At 40.1% G+C, this 24,801-nt stretch overlaps 1 pseudogene; it reads right to left on the bottom strand.

Annotated features, from left to right (window-relative positions):
* Positions 1–16,486: 16,486 nt before the first annotated feature.
* Positions 16,487–17,167, bottom strand: LOC131273889 (small ribosomal subunit protein eS8 pseudogene; annotated as a pseudogene).
* Positions 17,168–24,801: the final 7,634 nt, after the last annotated feature.

Here is a 24,801-nt window from a genome sequence, read left to right as displayed (position 1 = left end):
ACACGAGAGTGTCCGGCGGGTAGCTGTAGTGGTGGGTGGCCTGATCGACCAGGGCGGTAGTGAGCTGGACGAAGAGGGTGGTTTGCGGGCAGATCTTTCTGAGCTTGCTCTTTGCCATATGTACCCAGAGGAGGGGCCCATCCTGCCAGAGCAGGCCAGTGGGCATGCCCCGTGTGGGGAGAACCAGTCCCAGCAATGTCTTATTGGGGTCGTAGCGCTGAAGTTGGCAGCGCTCGAGGGCCTGGTTGAGCTGTAGTAAAGCTCCCTTTGCCTCTTCGGTGAGGTGGATTCTTTTGTTGGGGACCAATGAGAGCGGACCAGCAGAGCACAGGAGCCGGAACAGAGGCTGGAGCTGCTGGGTGGTGATAGGAAGCGTTGGGCGCAGCCAGTTGATTTGACCGCAAAGTTGCTGTAGCTCGTGGAGCGTGAGCACATCGGGGATCCTGATGCTGGGCGCTTGTGGTGCCACGGTGGAGGTAATGGAGAACCCCAAGAATTGATATGGTGGGTGGGTGGTCAGTTTTTGTGGATTGACCTTGAGGTTCAAGTCTTCCAGGTGGCTCAGTAGGCGGTCGAGCACGGTGCACAATCCCGATTCGGAGGGATGCGCGACAAGCAGATCGTCCATATAGTGGATGATGTTGGCGTATTGCGTGAGCGGCTGGACGGCTTCCCGAACGTATAACTGACAGATGGCGGGGCTGTTCCGCATGCCTTGAGGTAACACGCACCACTGATATCGCTGAGCTGGTTCCCGATGGTTGGTTTGAGGGACCGTAAAGGCGAACTTCGGCCGATCGGCCGGGTGGAGCGGTATAGAGAAGAAACAGTCTTTGATGTCCAGGACAGCGACGAACCAATGCCGAGGGACAGCTGTGGGATGGGGCAGGCCAGGCTGTGGCGACCCCATTGGTTTGATGTGCTTGTTGATCTCTTGCAAATCCTGTAGCAGGCGAGGCTTGCCACTTTTCTTTTGAATGAAGAATATTGGTGTATTGTAGGGGCTGGTGGAGGGCTCGATGTGCCCAGCTCGCAGCTGTTCACTTACCAGTCCCTTGAGAATGTCCAACTTAGGGATTGAGAAAGGCCATTGTTCCACCCAGATGGGTTACTCTGTATCCCACTGCAGAGGAACGGGTGCCGGAGGTTGAACGCGAACAATGGCCGAAGCTATTGGGGGGACAGCTGTGGCAGCGATGCGGTGAGAATGGCCCCCGATTGATGCAGGATGTCACGGCCCCAAAGCACTTGTGTTATTTCCTTCAGGACGAGGGGGCGGAAGGTTCCTTGGCGACCCTCTGCGTCTCTCCAGGCGATGTCTTGGGCGACCTGCTGGGAGGGTGCTTGAACCGGTGGCTCCGACCACCAGGGGCCCATCGGTGAGGGGAAGGTGGCAGGCCTGTTTGAGTGGGATGCAGGAGATTTCTGCACCCGTATCCAGCAACCCGGTGAGCCAGCGGCCCGAAACTTGAATGGAGAGAAGAGGTTTGGTGGAGGGTGCAATGGGAACTGACCAGAGCACCTTCAGGGGCGGGGAGGCTGAGTTGCTGTGGCCTCCTTGTCGCGGGGCTGAGGCTTGCCCCCACAGCCGTTTAAAGGCTTGCAAGTAACGTTGGGGACGCGGCAGTCACGGTCCCAATGGTACCCCTTTCCACATCGCGGGCACGGGGTAGAAGGCGGCCGAGGTGGACGGCTCATCTCAGGCGGGCCTGGATGAGGTCACGACTTGTTGGGGCACTCGCGGGCATAGTGACCAACCTCGCCGCAGCGAAAACACTCGTTGGAGGCTGAGACAGCGGCAAGGATGGCTTGGGCCATGGCGGAGGCCTGGACGTTGACGCCGGAGCAGGCTAGGACCCAATCGCGGAGGGGTTTGTCCCTCAGCGGTCTGATGATTGCCTTGCATGTTGGGTTCGTGCCTTCCTGCAGGAGGCCCTTGATGAAGGATGTTTGGGCCTGCGTGCCGACTACCTTGTGCTCGGCAGCGGCCTGGACGCGCGCCATGAAATCGGTGAAGGGCTCCTCTGGCTTTTGAAAGAGCCGGGTAAGCGGCTCCGGGGCGGAGGCCGCGCAATTACGGAAAGCCTGAAGGGCGCACTCCCTCAGTTGGAGAAAGAAGCCTTGTGGGAGGCCCGCGTATCTCAGGGGCGCGGTGTAACGCTCCAGTCCAAGGAACGCGTTGGGAGGGTAGGGGGTGCCGTTGCGGGCGTTTTCGGCGATTTGCCTTTCGTTTTCGGCGGCGAAGTGTGCGCACCAGTCAATGAACTGCCCCGGTGGGAGGGTACCCCTAGCAAGAGAGATCCAATCATATGGGAGGCAGTGAGCAATGGACATGCGCTCAAGCAGGTCCTGCGCGTGGGGGCTGGCGAGCCTGTCTTCTTGGATGGCGGCACGGAGGGCCTGCATATCTTTGGGCGAGAATGGGACCCACACTTGGGGATTAGCCGCAGAGCAGTTGGGGTTTAGTGGGTAAAGATCAGCGAGCGGGGCGGTGGGAGGCTTCAGGAAGGACTCATCAGCGTGCGGGGAAGGATAGTCCCGGTGGGGGAGGGGCTGTGGCGGCGCATAAGATGGTGGCCAGTCACCCTCGTCATCTAGGTCATTGTCAGAAGATGGCGGACATGGCACTTCCGTTTCTGGGTTAGGCGGGTAGTGGTAAGATGGCACCGAGACAGGAAGGGGCGGGTATAGAGATGGAGGCTCCTTCCGTGAAGAAGCAGGAAGGGGCAGGGAGTTGGGCTTCTTCCCCCTTTTCAAAGAAGAAGGAGGAAGTGCGTCATCTCGGGCGGACTTTGCGCCATTTTGAGTCGACTTCCCCTTCTTCCGCGAAGAAGAAGGTGGAAGTTCGCCATCTTGGTCAGAGTCAGAATCCACCGCACGTGGGGGGTCGAGCTCGAGCGCGGCCTCCAACTGGGCTGAGAGCAACTCTGTGTCACTGTCCGCATGGGAATCGTGTTCAGCACAGGCACCGCTTCCACGGGAGTCGCAAGGGTAAGTCTCAGCCGTGGGAGTGGGCACGCCCTGCAAGCAGGTGCGAATGGCCATGAGGGCAGGTAGAAGACCGGGAGGAAACGTTTTCCCCTCATATTCCATGGCGGAGGTGACCTGGTCAATTAGTTTAGCGTAAGTCTGGGGGCTCCAGAGTGGGCAGGTAGTGAGCGAGGGATTGAACAGGAGGAGCAAGTCCCAGTAGCGCTGGAGCTGTCTGACGGAGACTTTGACTTGGTTAGTCTCCAAGAGGGTGGCCAGGGCCCGAACCTGCGGGACCTGCCGGGAGGAAAGCGAAGCACCCATGTCAGGTATTGTACGCCGAAGAGTCCCTACCTTGAGCAGAACGTGGGGGGGGGGGTGTCAGAAGCGGGACCCCACGTTGGGCGCCAATTGCGGGCAGCGGCGGGCCTCCAGGAGGGTCGGCGCGGTTGGCCGGGCGGGCTCTCCAGACGGGGCTGCCTCGCGGTCGAAGGAGAGGAGGGGGTTCAGCACAAAGCCGTTGGGCCCTCGCTCTCTCCACTCAGGCACGGGGGACGCGCGGTGCAAGCAAGAACACCACGGAGACAAGGTCTAGGCACAAGTCTACTTTATTGTTGAAGGGGACATGGTTTTATAGGGTATAAGGATACGTAAAGGGACTTCATTGGTGCCGGCGGGTGCTGTTGCTTGCGTAGGCGGTTACTGGACAGTAAGCTGGCTAAGAGGTTAGGAGCAAGGGAGGGGAAGGGGAAAGTGTGGGCTGTCTAGATAACGGCTAGGCGGAAGACGGAGAGGGGGAGAAGGAGGGGCAGCACCGGCTGCCAATACTGGGTGGGAAGGAGACGGGGACAGTCAACCACCACACCACGGAGCCTAGAGTGCCTACAACGGAAAGCAGGAGGATTGCATCCAGTACCCATGTGGAATCTAAGCCCTCTCTTGGCATAGATGTGGAATGGACACAATCCAGCCAAGGTCCACAGGAAGGAGGAATACATAAGGATTAGAGTGGACTTACTGATATTCTATTCATGAACTATTGTGATTAGTAATCAAGAAAATGTGGCATTGGTGTTGAAAAAGTGGCCCTGGTGGCTGCTCGGTGTGGGGAATGGGAGGAAGAGATGAGATGTGGAGGCATTTTCGGGACTTGGAGTTGTCCTGGGTGGTCCTGCAAGGACAATTACCAGACATTGTAGGTCCTCCCATGGCCCACTGGGTGGAACATGGGGGAGTATGGGCTATGATGTGGACCATTGTCCATGAGGTGCAATGATGCCCAGAGATGTACTCACCAAATGCAATGGATGTGTCATGATGATGGGGGAGAGTGTTGCTGTGGGGGGAGTGGTGGGGTGGGGGCAGTGGGGGTGAATGGGGACCTCATATTTTTTGAATGTAATATTTTTAAGAAATGAATTTTAAAAAATAGGAATAGTGCTATTAAAATAAAAGTTTCCCTGAGATACAGATGCTAGTATTCTGTCACTCGTGTGTTCCAGTTTCAATGAGGTTAGCCCTCATACCATACTGTAACTTTCAACAAACCTTTAGTGCAAGTTACACTTTTATTATCTTCTACACTTTGTCAAAAGGAAGTCATTGAGATCTTCCTCATGGTTCTAATGTGGCCTTTCTCTAAGTCACACTAAATTATAAATTCATTACCTACCTTCAATGTAGGAAATGACTCACAAGGATGAGGCTCCCTGGCAGTGAGGTATTACGACTGAGCACCAACTAGCAACGCAACTGGAAAAAGACCTCAGCAAAAAGGGGGAAAGGCTAAAATGAGTTTATACGGTTAAGAGACTACAAAGTGAGTTGGGAGATCATTCCAGAGGTTATGCTTATGCACTTTGCTGAAGGATCTCATCGACAGCCCAAGTAAATATTGCGTTAAATAGCAGGGCACCTGAAGACCCTGAAGACATCCAGACACTAGAAGCAGGACAAACAGCTCAGCAGTTTGGTGCCATGGCACTGAGCCCTACTTTGGAACTTATATTCCCCAGTGTGACAGAGACTGACTCAGTATCCCTAAATATGTGCCTACTACCCCTTCTATTTGATCATAGATTTAGTACTAGAGCTGAAAACTGTATGCCCAAGAGCCAAATCTTTGAGCTGTCCATGTGCCAGGAGTAACTGTTTATCTCAGCAGTTACCAACACCTACTTTCGAGTTTATTGAACTCACACAGGACAACTAACAAGTCAATGATGTTGGACAATGAACATTTCAAGGAAAAAAGAGAGTCTGCACCTGCAAGCAAGATAGTCCCATCCATCTGCTCCATGGGCTTTAATCCCACTGTCAATTGAAGGCAGAGTGGGCATAGCATTCCAAGAATCCTCAGGATTGGAGAATGAATAATGCACTAGAGTTGACTTACTGGTATTCTACTATAGACGTAGTTACAGCAATGGAAGAAATTTTCTCATAGACATGGAGGCACTGGACACAAGAGTTTCTGAGATGAGGGAGAGGGATAAACAGGTGTCCTATGTGGGCATTTTCAGTATGTGGGAATCATCCTGAATGACATTGCAAAGACAGATAGAGGCAATTGTATATCTTGTCATAATTTACAAAATTGGTCAGATGATAGTGTAAACTACAATGTAAACTAAAATCCATGCCAAGTGGCAGTGTTCCAAATTGTGTTCATCAATGATAACAAATGTACCACTAAAATGAAGGATATTGTTAATATGGGAAAATGTGGAAGGGGTCAGGAGCAATATTTTTTATATAACATTTATGCAATATAAATATTTTTAAAACATTTGTAAAGTACAAAAAAGAAATGAACCCATTAAAAAAAGAAAAATATTCATTAATTTTTGCTTTTTAGCATTCATTTTTGTTTTTTTACTGCTGCCTAAAAGAATTTTGAGAACAAAATGCTGGAGGAAAGCAATAAAATAGTTCCAATGGACCCCATACACTGAATGACAGAGGCACTTTAGCAAGATAATTTACATTGTCCTTCCTTGGACAGGACTCCTGTGTCTCTTCTCCAGCTAATATTTTACATTTTATTAACGTATAAGTTCCCATGTTTGCCACTATTTACACCAAGTCCAACTTGGCATCTTCGTGCATCAAGGTGGACAGCACAGACCCAGATATTGTACCCAAGAGAATGGGGGTTTCAGATGAATCAAATATTTCATGTAACATCTTCTGAGACTAGATGGAGTTAGCTTTCCCAAGATGATAAAAAAAGCAGGAGGAATGCATCCAGTAACCATGTGGAATCTGAGCCTCCTCTTGACATAGAGGTGCAACGGACACAACCAATCCAAGGACCTCAGAGAAAAGGTGGCATTGGAGTGGGAAAAGTGGACATGGTGGCTGATGGGTATGGGGAATGGCAGGAAGAGATGAGATGTGGAGGCGCCTTTGAGACTTGGAGTTGCCCTGGATGGTGCTTCAGGGGCAATCACCGGACATTGTTAATCCTCCCAGGGCTCACTGGATGGAATGGGGGAGAGTGTGGGCCATGATGTGGACCAATGACCATGAGGTGCAGAGATACCCAGAGATGTACTTACCAAATGCAATGGATGTGTCATGATGATGGGATTGAGTGTTGCTGGGGGGGGGGAGGGGTGCGGTGGGGGTGGTGGGGTCGAATGGACCTCATATTTTTTTTAATGTAATATTTTTACAAAATCAATAAAAAAATTTAAAAAATTTAAAAAAAAAGAAATGGTGAGGAAAACAAGAATGGTTGAAACAGGTCTCTCTCAGACTTAACCACAAGGTAGAGACAGCTCTGTTCTCTACTATGGGATCTCATTAACTAAGACCAGAGCAGAAGCTAGAAACAAAAACATAAACTAAAACCACAATGATTTTTTTAATTGTACCTATTAATGACAATTTCTAGGTAATAAAAATTCTGGAACAAATGTTAAAATACAAAGTACACTACAACAATTTATATAAAGATAGACTTTTTTAGGCATTCTTGAAGAGAGAATGTTGAGGAATTGACAAAAGAACTCAATCTCTGAAAGTTCACCAACTACATAATCAACTAAGATCATCTCGGCATCTCAAATTAGCTGACTATCAGAAACAGGTGTCAAAATGATTGGAAGTAATGAATCTTGAGCCACGTTTGGACAAACTAGTCAGAATTTCCAGAACGGGAGTTCAGGAATCTGTTCTGAGCAAAGTCGCCGAATTTATAGCCTGTCTGCACAAGTCCATAAATGGGAATTTAGAAGCTAATGCTGCAACATATAAGCTGTCCCAATGACATCAAGGACAAAATTAAATGTTTTAGGAAGATTTTATGAAGATTGAGATAATTAGAGCATAACATGATGATCATTATATTTATCTTAAAAGCAAAGAAATGAGAACCTGGCTAAGGATTGAAAAAATGTAGATTTGATTTTGAAATTAAAGATCTCTAAAAAATGTTCCTCCCTGGAGTGGTGTGTTGATAGAGGGATGTTGTTTGGGAATTCTGCACATGTGCATGATTGTTTTGTAAGCTTACAACTTCTGTCAAAATAAATTTATTTAAAAAATAGCAATAGGGTGGGTTGAGGGAAAATACACCAAATGTAAGATAACAACTATAGTTAGTAAGATTTTGGTAATATTCTTTTTTTTTTTTTTTTTTTTTTAATTTTTTAATTTTTTATTGACTTTGTAATAATATTACATTAAAAATATATATGAGAGGTCCCATTCAACCCCACCCCCCCCCCCCTCTCCCCCCCCCCCCCCCAACAACACTCGTTCCCATCATCATGACACATCCATTGGATTTGGTAAGTACATCTTTGGGCACCTCTGCACCTCATATACATTGGTTCACATCATGGCCCATACTCTCCTCTATTCCATCATGTAGGCCCTGTGAGGATTTACAATGTCCGGTGATTACCTCTGAAGCACCATCCAGGGCAGCTCCATGTCCCGATGACGCCTCCACCTCTCATCTCTTCCTGCCTTTCCCCATACCCTTTGTCCATTATGTCCACTTTTCCCAATCCAATGCCACCTCTTCTATGTGGACATTGGATTGGTTGTGTCCATTGCACCTTTATGTCAAGAGGAGGCTCAGATTCCACCTGGATGCTGGATGCAATCCTCCCATTTTCAGTTGTAATCACTCTAGGCTCCATGGTGTGGTGGTTGTCCTTCTTTCATAATTTGTAACAAATGTCTCAAAACAATGCAAGGTACTAGTGGTGGGTTGACATATGGGACCCCTGTATGATGTTATGAATGTTTGCTCTTAAGATGCCAGCTTGTACTATACATTTATTATTTATGCATGTTCATGTGTAAATGATATAAAAATAATAATAGGGTGGTTTGGGAAATAATACTTTGGTTTGGTTAACAGTAATATTTTGAGGTTACTCTTTTTTTTCATTGTATTCATTGTATTCTTTTAAATGTTACATTAAAAAACTATGAGGTCCTGATATACCCCCCCCCACCCCACCACACCACCCCTCCCACATTAAAAAACTATTCCATCATTGTGGCACATCCACTGCACCTGGCGAATATATTCTGGCGAACCACTGCAGCACATGGACAGTGGTCCACATTGTAGTCTACACTCTCCCCCAGTTCACCCAGTGGGCCATGACAGGACACACACAACAGACAGGATCCATCCTTGCAACACCCCTAGGACAATTCCAACTCCTGAAAATGCCCCCCCCCCACCACCACCATATCTCTTCTTCCCTCTCCCAACCATCAGCAGCCACCGTGGCCACCGTCTCCACATCACTACTACAATTTCTTCCCTTACTAATCACAATAGTTCCCCAGTAGAACACCAGTAAGTACAGTCTAATCCATACTCTATTCCTCCATCTTGTGGACCTGGGATGGCTATGTCCAGCCCCCCTCTATATCAAGAGGGTGTTTAGATTCCACATGGATGATGGATGCAATTCTCCTGCTTGCAGCTGTAGGCGATCTTGGCTCTCTGCTGTGGTGGTTGACCCTCTTCACTTGAGGTTACTCTTTAATCGTTAGTTAAAAATCTTTCACAATAATGCAAGGTATTGTTGGTAGGTTTAGGTATGAGAGACCTCTATGATATTATGTATGTTTGACTTGTAAGTCCACAACTGTTACTAGGCACTTATTGTTTACATATGTGTATTGATGACTGATACACTTCAATAAATTTAAATATATGTATGTATTTATATATGTATGTATATACATACATGTGTGTGTGTGTGTGCGTATGGAGAGACCAGCTTACAAGGTTTTAATCCCTAACACTGTGCTCTGAGAATTTCAACTTCATCTTCACTGGTTCATTGCAGGAACATCCCTCAGCCAACGTATGTTTTGTAGCAGCATTGTTAATCTGAGCCTCACAAATGGAGCCTTTAATCTGAGGTCTATGGCCAGAGAAACAACAATTAATGATAAGCTGAAAAATACTCAGGCCCCTCTTCTACTGTGGTCTTATTACAGAATTTTTACAGATTTGAAATTTTCCTAGTTCATGATGAACCTATTCAGGTAGATCCAAAATATTAAATGGGATGTGACATAACTGCTACCAGCAACACAAGCTTCTCTACCTAGCACAGTTAGAGACTGTATTTTTGCTTGATTATTTTTTCTATGATGAGTTGAACAACATCTCTGGATCACTCCCCTGTCATTTCCTCACAACATTAATACTTTGATCAAATCATTCCTTCTCAGTGGAGACTTCCATGACATTCCATGCCACCAACTTTTAACTCCTCCATGTTCCATGCTTATGACCATGTGCCTTTACATCTTTTCCTACAAAGAGGTACAGGTCATTTGCTTTCCTCTTAAATGTGAGCTTGTCCTGGGAATTCCATTAATCAAAACAATGCAATAGGAAATTGCTCTGACTCTAGGTTTTCAAGAAACAAAGAAAAGTTGCAAGAAGATGGCACCATCCCTGAACCTGAGGCTCCTGCTCCTTTGTGTTTCAGATGAGAGAACATGTGCAAACTTGAACATGGTATTTTCCTTCCAAAGTCATCCCCCTGTTCAGATATAAAATCGATCATATTAAAATAGGATATGAAATAAATGGTGCAATCACCTATAAAGAAAAAATCAAATGTAAATAAAAAGAAAAATTGATTTTCCCTCATACAAGAAAGTAGATGCATTTGCTCTCTTCCCTTTCTTTAGCTCACCTATTTTTGAAAAGTCAGATCGTAAATGAGTTCTCTGTCCTTTTCAGAGGTAGCTATATTTTTGATTTTTTATTATTTTCTTTATTTTTAATTGTCTTTTATCAAAAGATACATAGATCACAAAAAATGTTACATTAAAAAATATGAGGTTCCCATATACCCCACACCCCAACACACCCCACTCTTCAAAGGTATATATTTTTAAAAGATAAGTAGTTGTTTAACTCAGCATGTAAATGTGTTGCCTTCCCCCCAGCATGGGACATGACTCCTGGTGATAAGCCTCCCCGATGCCAAGGTATTACTACCAAATACCAGCTGATGGTGTAACTAGAAAATGACCTTGAATAAAAGGGTCAATTCGGACCAGCAGAAGAGCTCAGTCTACATATAATACCAGGAGTTAAAAATGCTTTTTGACCTGAATAAAAGGGGGGAATGGAAAGGACAAATGAGTTTATATGGCTATGAGTCTCCAAAAACAGATGGGAGTTTATCACAGGGATTGCCCTTATGCACACCTGAGCAGAGTCCCAGACACAGATAAAGTAGATACAACCCCAGGTATTCGTTCTTCTGAGGGCTACAGAGACCCACAGAGTCCATGGTCATGTCAGATGGAGTTCAGTGCCATGTAAGTTAGCCCTACTTTGGAGTTTGTGTTCCTGTATAATGGAGCTGGACTCAGATGTGATCTTTGTTCACAAGCCTCTACTGTTACTTTTACTGGATCTGTAGTTGGTGCTGGGGTTTAGTGTATACCCAGGGGACCTGAATCTCTGGAATGACCATGTGATAGCCAGGTCCTGAGCCACAACAGACTTGCAACTCCTACACTCTGGTTTATTGGACTTACCCCACTCAGCTAACATGGAGGTGAAGAAGGTCAACCACCACACCAGGGAGCCAAGAGTGCCTACAACTGAAAGCAGGAGAATTGCATCCAGCAGCCATGTGGAATCTAAGCCCCCTTTTGATATAGATTTGCAGTGGACACAACCATTCTAAGGTCCACAGGATGGAGGAATAGTGTGTGGATTAGAGTGGACTTACTGATATTCTATTCATGAACTATTGTGATTAGTAGTCAAAGAAAATGTGGCATTGGTGTGTTGATTGTGGCAATTTTGGCTGCTGGGATTAGGGAGTGGGAGGAAGAGATGTGATGTGGGGGCATTTTCAGGAGTTGGAGTTGTCCTGGGTGGTGCTGCAGGGACAGTTACCAGACATTGTATGTCCTCCCAAGGCCCACTGGGTCAACTGTGGGAGAGTGTGGGCTATGGTGTGGACCATTGACCATGAGGTGCAGCGGTGCTCAGAGATGTATTCACCAAGTGCAATGAATGTCTCATGATGATGGAGGAGGTTGTTGTTATGGGGGGAGGAGTGGGGTGAGGGGGTTGGGGAGGATATGGGGACCTCATATTTTTTAATGTAACATTTAAGAAAATAAATAAAGACAAACAAAAAAAAGTACTAAGACACAAAACTCTTACCTTAAAAATATTTTATTATGTAGAAAATGTAATAAGGGTAATAGTGATACAGGACAAACAATATAAACTTACAAATTATAACACATGAAAGAGAATATTAGTGTTATACACAAAAAATACAAAACAATTTTTGAAGTTATAATTTATATAGTAAAATTAATAATAATATTTATATTTGATTCATCATAAAAAGTAGTTGTTTAACATTCTGATCTGTTTTCTTTTATTAGACACTACATTTGAACTCTTGAGATTCTTGACACTCTGTTAGAAAATGTAGCAGCACACACCAGGATGGGAATTTAATATTTTCTTTTTTATTTTGTGGGTCTCCATCCAATAAGATGACACTGTAGGACAAGATGAACACATTCAAAACCTTAATATTCATATGAATCTATAAAACTAATTCTTGGAAGGCTGAAACTTAGTGGTTACCAAAGGTTTCAAGGGGATAGAGAGTGAAGAATAGGTATATAAGGCATATTTAGAGCACTGGCCTTGTTCTGCGTTAATTTTCAATGATGGATGCATTATGATTCATTATGTCAAAACCTAAAATATAGTGCAGTGCAAAGTGTAAACCAAAATGGAGACCATTGTCCATGGATAGTAGCAATGCTTCAATATTTGTTCATCAGTTGTAACAAATGGACCATATTCACGTCAGATATTATTAATAGGTTAAAATGTGAGAGGAGGGGGGTGAGGTGAATAGGAAGACCCTATATTTTTGATGTGACTTTTCTATGACTTAAAGCTTCTTTGAAAATAAAATATAGTAAACAAATAAGACACTGAGGGAACATACAGAAGAAATTATCAATATACATAAAAGATAGATCATACAGTGATGAAAGATGCAATGCAAACAAAATTTGGTTTTGTTTTTTGGGAGGTTTGGAATTACATAAAAATTACATAAGATGCAATGATTGTGTATTGCAAATTGTGTAGTCAAAATATAAACCATAATGTATGCTATAGATCATGGTTAATAACAATGTTTCAATATTTTCTCACCATTTACAACAATGTACCACATTAATGAAAGGTTGTTAATGGGGGGAAGTATGAGGGATGGGGTATATAGGAATCCCTCATATATATGGTGTAACTTTTATATAATCTAAAACTTCTATAAAAATAGAGGAAAATCTTTCTCAATCACCTGGGAACCATCTTTTGGAAATGGAATCATCAGAAATATAATGCTCTTCTCTCCTATAATCTATGAAAGAGTAGATACAAAACTTAAATGGACACCTGCCTCCAACTTGAAAAACTACCTTATGCCCTAAAAATATGATAAGTTTATATTTCTCTTTATGTTTCCTTGGAAAAAGGCAATTAACTAAGCCAGTGGCTCACCTCCATTGCCAGATGAGTTAAAGATCAACTATTTGTGATTAATGGACCTGTCAATTTTCTTACTGGAGAAACAGTTATCATTTACCTTGAGCACTAGTGTATAATGAGTTGTTTTCCTACTGCATGTCTAAAAAGGTGATATTTTGTTCCGTCTTTGCAGCCTCTTTAAAGTATTGTCTGGATTTGCATTACTTTTCTATTTTATTTGAATCACACTGTTTCCATTCTCATCTACATTTTTGGAATAGTTTCATGATTGTCAGGATGTTTTCTTTTGAATTATATTTTCTGCAAGTCTGATAACATGGATTGAATTAGCTGGAAACTTACTGAATTAAGCAGATAATTTACAAGACTTGTGGACACATAGCAGTCAGGTAAAGGACCCTGAATTATTCAGTGTCCCTACTAAATCTTCAGTTTTTTGGAATACTAAGCAGATAAAACACACTATTGAAAAAGTCTGGGAACTATGGAATCTCTAATCCCATGAGAAACAACATATCTTTAGCTAATTTGAAGACAGGCCCTTCTCTGCTAGTATTTCTCCTAAAGGAGTACTATATCTCTGTTATATTGAGAAAGGGCTTATGATCAAACAGTATTGCTGTTGACTGGCAATGACTCCTTTGATTTTTTTGAATTAATGTATTTGTTTGGATCTTAGACCTCATCTCAAGCAAATAAATTACTGGGATATATGTAATTTACATCATTTTAGAGGAAAGGAGAAATTCTTTTCAAAGGCTTGAGTGTAAGATTATAAAAATTGGAAGAGGAAATGTAAATATAAAAGCCACTTTCTCTTTGAAGGTGCCTTCCTTCTTTCTCTATGTTCCTCACTTGGTAGGGAGGGTGACTCCCTTGTTTGGTGCTAATGTGGCCAGTGATTGTAAATTGAAGCCCATGCTCATTTGCTGTTTGGAAAATCTTTGGACCCTTAAAAATATGCAAAATTTACCCTGCTTATGCTCTAGAAATTGAATAAGAAATACTGAACAACAGTCCATCTGTTTGCAACATGGTTAGCTGAAAAATTTAAGACCATTGTTGAGAACTACTGCTCAGAACAAAAGATTCCTTTCAAAATATTACTGCATGCAGACAATGCATTTGGTCACCCAAATCTCTGATGGAGTTGTACAGTGAAATTCAGATTGATTTCATGCCTGATAACCCAACATCCATTCTGCAACCCTTGGATTGAGAAGTCATTTTGAATTCAGGCCTTCTTATTTAAAAATACATTTTATAAGTTATAGCTGCCATAGACATTGACTTTTCTTATGGATCACAGGAGAGTAAAGGGAAAAATTTGTGAAAATTTTGCACCATTATAGATGGCATTAAGTTCATTAAGTTCATGGGAGCAGTTCAAACAGTCAAAATTAATAGGACTTTGGAAGAAGTTGATTCCAACTCCCATGGAAAATGTTCAGGGGAAGTAACTGCAGATGGTGTGGATATAGAAAGAGAACTAGAATGTCACTGTTTCATTTTAATGAATGAATACAGCATTTACTCAAATAAGAAGTAAATCCTGTGAGATACAGAATGCTTAAGCTTTTTCTCACTTGATTATTTGTATCTGTATTTTAGATATACCTACACAAAAGAAAACAATTATGATTCTGTATATGTCTTGTCCTTCACAGTTTATATAACATATTTATTATATAATCATGTTGAATTTTCCCAAAGTAGATATTTTTAGCTATTGTACATGGATAAGAAAAGTGAGGTCCAGAGAAACCAAAGATTGAGATCTTGAGGACTTAAACCAAGAGCTTTTTACTATTGCTTCTTTCATTCTTTCTACTAAGTCTTAGCTAATTCATTTCTCCTACAAGCTAATTGTATGGGATATTCTTTGAAATATTAACAAGGGCATGTGTGACACTGTCTGGTTTCTCTTCCTGGCTTTGCTACTCTCATCTGTAACAAATGTTCCACAACAATGCAAGGTATTGGTGGAGGGGTGATATTTGGGGATTCTGCAAACTGTTTTGTAAGCTTACAGCATCTTTAATAAAAATATTTTTTAAATTGAAAAAATAAAAAGAAAGAAAGAGAACTAGAGTAAGAAGTGGCATCTGAAGATGTGACTGAACTTCTGCAATCTCGTGATACATATTTAACCAATGAGGAGTTGCTTCTTCTGAATGAACAAAGAAATTGGAGTCTTGAAATATAATCTATTCCTGGTGAAGATTCATCTCAAGCACACCTGAAACATTGCCCAGGATACACTACATGCTTGTTATCAGAACTAGTCTCAAAAAAAATTGGGTAGATTGAAATTTACAAACTAATTTCTCTAACCACAACAGAATGAAGCAGGTAATTAATAAGGGGCAGAGAACCATAGAAGGCATAAAGATTTGAAAGTTAACAACACACTCTTAGACAATCAGTTGGTCAAGGAGGATATTCAAAATGAAATTAGTTACTACCTTGAAATCAATGAAAATGAAAGCAGAACATATCAAAAGATATGGATGCAGCAAAAGCAATAAAGAAATCTATAGCCATAAATGCTTATATTGAAAGAAAGAAAGAAGAAAGAAAGAAAGAAAGAAAGAAAGAAAGAAAGAAAGAAAGAAAGAAAGAAAGAAAGAAAGAAAGAAAGAAAGAAAGAAAGGAAGGAAGGAAGGAATGAAGAAAGAAAGGAAGAAAGAAAGAAAGAGAGAACAAAGACCTAACTGAGTTTTCAATACATGCTCTTTAAAGGGTTGAGGAAGTTTCAAAGAACTTTATCTAGAAAGGGTGTCGGATTTTGCCATCTACCTTTTTGGCACCAATGAAGATGGTCATGAAGTATTTTTTTCCCTTTGATTTGATATGGTGGTGGATTATGTTAATTTATTTTCTTGTATTGAACCACCCTTGCATGTCAGTAATAAAACCCACTTGTGCATGGTGTATAATACTTTTAATATGCTGTTGGATTCTATTTGCAGGTATTTGTTGAGAATTTTTGCATCTTCGCTCATGACAGTGATTGGTCTGTAAATTTCTTTTTTCATAGTATCTGGTCTGGTTTTGGTATTAAGGCAATGTTTGCTTTCATAAAATGAGCTGGGTAGTGTTCCATCCTCCTCAATATTTTGGAAGAGTTTAAACAGGATTGGTCTTCGTTCTTTTAGAAATGTTAGCTAGAATTTCCTTGGGAAGCCATTGGTCTTGGACTTTTCTTTGTTGGTAGATTTTTCTTGACTAATTCAATTTCTTTATTGGGATTTACTTCTTGACTCCTTGTAAAATCAAAGTAGTTGTGCTTCTTCAGAATTTGTCCATTTCACACGGGTTGTCTAATTTCTTGGCACAAAGTCTTTTTTTTTTATAATATCCTCTTACGATTCATTTTATTTATTTGGTGTCAGTCTTAATGTCGCTCCTTTCATTTCTGATTTCATTTATTTGCATCGTCTCTCATTTTTCTTTGTTAGTCCCACTAAATTTTTTTTTCACAGAACAATAAACATCTTTATTACATGAGCTAGGATGGGAGGGAAAAATTGTTTGTCTTTCCAGGCCTTGATTTTCCTCTGATAGAACTCCAGCTCCTCGCCCTCTGGCACGTAGCCATCTGCTCGGCCACACTGGTCTGGCCTTGAACCAATGCATGCAAGAAGTTTGCCCCGCTGGAACTGCTCCCCCAGAAGCCTGCTGATCTTGGCTTTGTTTTTCCTTTCATCATATTTCTTCTGACTTTTCTTTGATCGTTTTTTGTTTAAAATCTCTTCCTCCTCAGGAGTCAGCTTGGCCCCCTTCTTGCGCCTAGAGACAGAGCATAGTGGGACTCATACCACTGCCGTAAGGTGTGCTGTCAATCAGCACAATACAGGTTTTCACCAGAGTCTTGGTGCGGATCAGCTCATTATCGGATGCATTGTATACAACATGGATGATCCTTGTTTTGCGAGTACAGAACTCAGAACCCCAGGAGAAGTCCCCCACGTCCAGCCTCAGGGCTCGGTACTTCCTATTGCCCCCTCAGACAGAACTGTGTGTATGCAGCTGGGGCCAATCTTGGTGTTGGCAGCCGGGCGTCCTAGCTCATCCTTTCCCTTCTTGTAGTAGGGCTTCCTCTTCCCCCGGCTTGTGGCACTTGTGCCAGTTGTCCCGGGAGATGCCCATCGCTGGGTGCTGGCTGGAAAGAGCCCACTAAATGTTTATATATATATTTTATGGTAGTTCTCAAAGAGCAATGTTTTGGTTTTATTGGTTTTCATTATAGATTTTTTTTTTTTTTTTGTAATTCTCAATTTCATTTATTCCTGCTGTAATCTTTTTTATTTCTTTCTGCTTGTTTGGAACTGGTATGCTGTTCTTTTCCTCATTCCTGGAAATCAATAATATTTTCATTTTAGCTCTTTCGTACTTTTTAATATAGGAAGGTAAGGCAATGAATTTCACTCATAGAACTTCCTTTATTGAATACTATAAGTTTTGATAAGCTGTTTTCATTTTCATTGAAATCTACACATTGACTAATTTCTCTTGCAATTTCTTTTTTGACCAATTGCTTGTTTTAAAATTTATTGTTTAGTGTCTATATATTTGCAAATATGTCATGTCTATTATGGATTTCCAGCTTCATTCCATTTACGATGCATGAAAATGCTTTGTATAAATTCAAACTTTAAAAATTTATTGAGACCTGATTTTTTATTCCACATGTGGTCCCTCCTAGAGAAAGGTCCATGAACACTTCAAAAGTATGCATACCCTGCTGATTTGGGGTTCAATTATCTTTACATCTTTTAAGTCTATCTATTTGCCATATTGTTCAAGTTCTCCACTTACTTTTTAATCCTCAGTCTATTTGTCTATCTATTGATTATTGTAGAGACATATTTTACTCCTTTCAGTATTGTCACAGTTTGCCTCATGTATTTTGGTTCTCCCAGGTTAGGTCCATAGATATTTATGCCTGTTACTCCTTCCTGGTGAATTGTCCCTCTTATTGAATAGAGTGTCTTACTGAATCTCTATTCCTTTAAAATATCTTTTTGCTGATATTTGTGTAGGTGTCCCTGCTCTTGTGATGGATACATTTAAGAAAAATATCGTTTTCCATCCTTTCAATATTAGCCTATTTGTATGTTTTGGTCTTATGTGACTCTCTTGCAGATAGCATATAGATAGCCCATTTCTTAAATCTATTTTGTTACCCTGTTATTTTTTATTGGGAAAGTTTATCCATTAACATTCAATGTTATTATTTTAATATATTACCTACTTAAAACATTTTATCCTTTGACAGTCACAGGTATGTGAATCCACACGGTCTGCTCTGAGGGTGGAGGACTAGGTGCCAGCAACTGCAGATTTACTTATGGGTCTTCTGCACTGAAACACCTTTTCTTGACCCCTCTGTCTTCTGGGTGCTGGACAGCCTTCCCTTGCTGTCCTAAACCCTAGAACTATGTTCTGACAGTGTCTGACTGTCTTCTAGCTATTTTTCTGTGAGAGAAGAGAATTCTGTGCCTCTCTAATCTTCCATCTTCCTGGATGTTCTCCCATTGTACATTTTCTCAGCACAGATCCCACATTTCATGGTCTTACCCAAGTAACACCCAACACATCAGGTTCCTGTTGCAGATATACATCAGAATAAATGAGTATGTAAGTCTTGATTAACTCTGGCAGCTTGAACATCTTTCAGGATCCTCAAACAATTGAACATGGTTTGGGACACTTCTTTCTCTGCTGTGCTCTAAACACACAACATAGACATTCAATTACTGTTTATATTAAAAGAAAAATAATTTCAAGTACTTTAGGAGGAAATTTTGAATCTAGGAGCACATATTTTTTAACCATTGAAATTTTATAAACTATTTCATTGTTTGACACATAGGTCGAGTCTATGTTGCTCAAGTCATACAGTCATTTTTTTTGACAATACTGTTTTTCTAAAGGAGATGGGATGCTGCATTATAAATTTGCAGAGAAGTCTCAGGTGCAATTCCTTTAATGAATATTTCAGGAAGCAGGTTTTTCTTATTCAGTCTTATCCTTGAAAACAAGATTAATAATTGGTCTTGAATGATCAGATTTTGTGACAAACTCATTGAATATTAATATATACAATAAAATATTTTTTCATATAAAACCCACAGCATTAGGAGAAATTGTGCTTTTCTGTATAAAGTGCACCCTATTTTCAAGTAACAAAATTCATAGAAAACAATTACAGCATATTGTCCATAATTGAAACCTGGAGTTGGAAAAGGGTATTAGTGGAGAGATGCTTAAATTGAAATAAAATCTGGGGCTAATCATTTTAGATGTATTAATGCACCATGGTTACATGAAATGTTAACATTTGGGTATACTGGAGTATGGCAAACAGAAACTCTGTATTACCTTTGCAGATTTTTGTAAATCTAAAATAATTTAAAAATACATTTTATTTTAAAAACAGTCAGATAGAGGTATTTATAAATCTGATTGAACACTGGATGGGCCACCATTCTTTGACACCTAATTTTTCTTTGCTCATTACAAACACTCCTTTTTTAATGCAGCACGCTTCAAACCAGGTTATTTGGAACACCAATGTTTACAAATATTCTCCCAGAGGCTCATGAGCATAACTGGCTTAAAGGGAGTTAAATTCCAGACCTTAATATTTGGCTTAATCTATGTACAAAAATTATCTACCTAAGAAGAGGCAAGTTATTCTGCTAAATTCCCAATCATCCTTCTTTAATTTAATAAAAGAAAAGCTACCACTCATCTTACCTTGGGCATTTCCTATGGTATCACACAACGAAATTCACATCTCACACCAGGATCAACATTGAGAAAGTATATGATTTGATTGCAGAAAATGGGCAATAATTCAACTCACAAATCCAATGGTTTCCAAAGTGTTGTCACTCAACAAAATCGAGGGACACCTAATCTAAATATCAGCTCAGACATTTCAAAATGCTATAGTGGAATTTTAAAATTAAAATATTCCTGGAGTTCTCATTTTTAATTACTTCAATTCTTGCCTTGTTTTCAAATTTTAAAAACTTATTTTTCCTATTTGCAACTCCCTGAAATATGAAAAGCTGTCATTTTTGGTACATCATCAAATAACTGGATTAAAGATTACCCACTGATTTTGGATATTTGCCTACAGTTTAGAGGACATTCCTACACAAAGCTCATTATCAATGTTCACTTAGGCTGGATTAGTACCTGTTCAAAGGCTCAATATTTTATGAAAATAGTTCATAATACGCAACTAGGAGAAAAGGCATGTACTGAATTATTTCATTTTCTTTTCTATCAATATACATAAAATTTACTGTTCAATTATTCTGTGTGTGTATGTGACAGTATTGTGTGTTTGTATGTTTACAAATATATAATATGTGAGGGTATGGTGACACTAAAACGAAGAACCTATATCTGGGTGGCTGAAAAACAAAAGAATTGTGTTGCTTGCTGTTCTGAAGGCTGGCAATCACAAATCAGGGCACTGGCATGGCCATGCACCATCTGCATTCTTTAGAAAGTATCTGATCCATGACAGTCTCCTAGTTATGGGGTAGCCGAATAACTCCCATGTGCTTGTCCATTTTCACTTTGTCCTCTCCCATGTGGATGTCTCTGTAAAATTTCCTACTTCTATAAGGACAAGGAGCATATTGGAATGGGACCCCTTCTGCTTAAGGGTGACCTCACATTAATTTAACTAATCCAATCTGCAAAGAACCCAGTTCCAAATAAGGGCACATCCTTAGAGGAAGGAGCTGAGATAGAACTTCAATAAATGTTTTGGGGGATACATAAAATAACTACTTAAGAAATAAGAATAAATTTTGCCTTTGCATTTTCTCTTTCATTTGAGAAAATGTCACAGAAATTTGGATACAATTATATATATTTAAGAACCACCATCATTTTCTAGTTGTCACACCCTAGGTTTGATAACTTCTTGGTAAAATTATTTTTTGCTAATTGATAATTGTGTGTTACCGAAATTTGTTGTAAAACAATCACAAAGATAAATTGCACATCTTTATCAATGAGGGCTTTATCTAAATTTATAATGGTATTCACTATAATATCAGATATTTCACTATCACCAAAATGAATTTCCAAATCTTTTCTGGAATATCATAAATTGTAAAAGTAAATTGCTATAGAAATCAATTGATATTCTATTTAAAGGGGAAGTTACTAATAAAAAACGGATATCATTTGTCTTTCTGCAAAATTATTACTCTATTAATGGAGCAAACCATAGAAGATATCTTCAATTTTCTCTAAGGGAAAAAGAATCAAAATGAGCAAAATTCTTTTTTTTTTTTTAAATCAAGTGTTTTTAATTTCTTAAAAGACCATTTTAAAATCAATCACTATTATTTAATTGGGCTTTTCTTACATTAAACAAAGGCCTTACCAAGAAGTTTTAATAAATCATTCTGGAGATGTATACTGTTTGAAAACAATGAGGAAGATATTTTTAAATTAATGGATTTTGTATACAAACCTATATGATCAAATTTACATATGGGTAGGAATTAAATATTTTCATGGATCTGATACTTTCAGAGGATCACTAGGTTAATGATCTTTGCATTGGTCAATGAATGACAAAGATCTGAAATTACTGATAGCAGTAATGCAATGTGAGACCCTCTGACAAAGAACCTTTAATTTGAGCAACATGGAGGCTCTCAGGAGGTAACTCTTAGGCATCCTGCAGCTCTAGGCCTCGTGGAAATTTCAGGCTCATAAGCACAGTCATCTGTATCAAGTTGCTGAGGGCAAGGAGATGTGATGTGAGAGGCATTTTTGGGAATTGGAATTGTCATAAATGATATTGCAGGGACAGATGCTGGGCATTATATATCCTGCCATAGCCCAGTGAATGTACTGGGGGAGAGTGTAAACTGCAATATATACTATAATCCAGGTGGTGTGGCAGTGTTCCAAAATGTATTCACCAAATGCAATGCATATGCAGCAATGATGAAAGAGGTTGTTGACGTGGGAGGAGTGCGTTAGGGTATGGGGTATATGGGAACCTCTTATTTTTTTAAATATAATATTATTTTGCAATCTATGTATCTTTAAAATGAAAGGCAATAAAATAAAATAAAAAATAAAAAGAACCCTTAATTATCTAAATGAAAGCTCATAATTCATGCATATATAAAAGAACCTTAAACAGGTACACATAGTAAAATTTGTCATGACCCATAGTCTTAAATGCTTACACATGAATTGCAAGGTTATGTTGTTTAACAGATTCATGATTCCCTGATTTAATGTGATCAAATCGATGGCATGGAGTAAATATCTATAAACTTTTCTGCATATTTTGTATTTAAAATTTTCTAATGGTTGAGAAAAAAATCAGTAGTTGTTTGTGAACCGTGCACTTTCATTTTTTATCTGCTTGCTCCCAAAAAGGTTTCTTTTGAAATAAAAATGACTGTCATCAAAAAACTAAATAAAGTTATCAAATTCACCATCCCCTCAATGCCTGTCCTCCATTTCTTCTATTCCAGCACGGCTGAGCCTCCATTTCCATGAATACTTTACATTTAACAATCTGAAATTACCTACACTTTCCATTATCCTCAGTGTTATGGATTTATTTGTATCCCACAAAATGATATGTTCAATTCCTAACAGCAAGTTCCCTGAATGTGATCAGATATGGAAACAGGATTTTTAAAAATGTTGGTTGAGAAAAGTCTAAAAAGGACTAAGCCACCTCATCCAAGGTTCCTGGTAAACTCCTAAGAAGAGGAAATTGAACACAGATGGACAGACAGAGGGGAGACACAATGCAACAAGTATGGCAGGAAATGCCATAGACAAAACACAGACTGAGGCACAATTGTATGGAAGAGCAAGAGCCAGTGGGACAGCAGCTTGACATGCTTCACCAATCACTATCTGCGACCAGGAAGACTTAGTTGTGTAAAGCTTATATGGACAAGGGCCAAGAAAAGGGAGGTGCATAATTGCTGGTCAATCAAAAATTTAACTTGTTAAGCTTAAGAGTATTCTCTACCATGCATCCATCTCTTCTACCATGGCAGAAGATGATACTGTAATTTAAAATAGATAGGTCAATGAAATCATCCTGGCTTATTTTAACTTAATTATTAATAATGATTTATGAAGATATATAATGTTTTAGACAATTGCTTAACAAGAAAAGACAAGAGGGCTATTATTCAGAGTAATCAGGAGAGTTTCAGGCAAGCCTAATATAACCCTACCCAAGAATGAACTCATCCACAGGAAGGGAATTACACAAGGTCTCATAATCATGAATGATGGTCACAATTTCCCAGATTAGATACCTATGAAATTCATCTGGGAAACTTGTCAAAAATATGAGTCTTGGCCTACATTCCAGTTAAACTGGTCAGAATTCCCAGAGCTTGGGCCATATGCAATCAAGATACCAAATTTTTCTTTTGTAGCCTTTAAGAGCATTCATGGATTTGGATGTTGACTCTATATTAATGTAATGATATCTTGTGAAGAAATGAAAAATGTGAATTTCATTTAGTATAAGAATCATGTCGTCCCTCATTGAGAAGAATGTGAAAAAAGAAGATGAAATAGAGTATTCAAGAGAAGTTAGGTAAGAAATGGAGGAAACTAATATAAAGTGGATTAGTAGCTAGAGGCCTCATGAGGTCTGAAGATATATTTTTCTATATTTGTAGTCATCTGAAGGAGACCCTATGAAACAATCCTAATCCTGGGAACCTATGTGAGTTACCTCAGATGTTAAATCTTTGCAGGTGTGATTAAGTTAAAATTTCAGATGGGAGAATTTCCTGGGTCATAACCCTAGACCCCAAATGACAGCACATATATTCTCCTAGGAGGGACATTTGACAACAAATAGAAAATAAAGTGGTATTTAAACAGTAAAGATAGGAATTAGAAGCCTTGAGGACTGAAGCGACTCAGCCACAATAATGAAATCACAATTCGTTGCAATAAGTCTCTTAATATAGGTCTTAAGTTCTATTTCTGTTGAGGGCTCAAAGGAAAAGATGAACTGTTACTTTAAATGGAAAGATGAAAACCCTTGTATATAGAGGAAGAAAATTGCTGGATTTTGTCTGAGTTTTTTTTTATGAATAGAAGAACTTGAAATGAAGCAGAACTTGTACACTTAACCTGGGAGATTTCCAAGCAAATTGTTCAGGTCATGTCCCAGGTCCTTCTTGCTATGTATGTAAACTACAGGAGGAAAGGTAAAATGTTAAAGTATAAAACCACTGTTAAGTAAAAAGGAACTAGGAACAAGGAATTATGATTTGGATAATACTCCATCTGTCTAGATTGCAAAAGAAGCTAACATTAAGATATTAACTGTAAAAAAAGAATGAACTAGAGATAAGGTCAAGTGCAACTTGAGAACTTTTGCTAGTATAAACGACTTTACACATGTGCAAATGGATCATGTCAACCAGGAAGCAGAAATGAGGAACAGAGATGGGAATATCCTGGATAGATCTCTAGAGGACCCTCTTCTCTAATGATATGTGACTTGCACAGAAAACACATGCAAATTTAATACCTGATACCCCTTTATATCAGGTACTAAATTTGCAATAATATTTCACTTTTTTAACATCAAATAAAATGATGCATAATTCACTGTAGTTACATTATTTAACCTGCCATCATATAAACATACAGAGAATAGTTGCTTAATGGACATTTTTATTGACTTTAATGAAGAATATCTGTAGTAACTCAAATGGATTTTTTAATCAAAAATT

This window comes from Dasypus novemcinctus, chromosome 17 (genome assembly GCF_030445035.2).
Source record: "Dasypus novemcinctus isolate mDasNov1 chromosome 17, mDasNov1.1.hap2, whole genome shotgun sequence".
NCBI lineage: Eukaryota > Metazoa > Chordata > Mammalia > Cingulata > Dasypodidae > Dasypus > Dasypus novemcinctus.
Note: the sequence above shows the minus strand (reverse complement) of the source record. Positions and strands in the feature narration are given on the sequence as shown.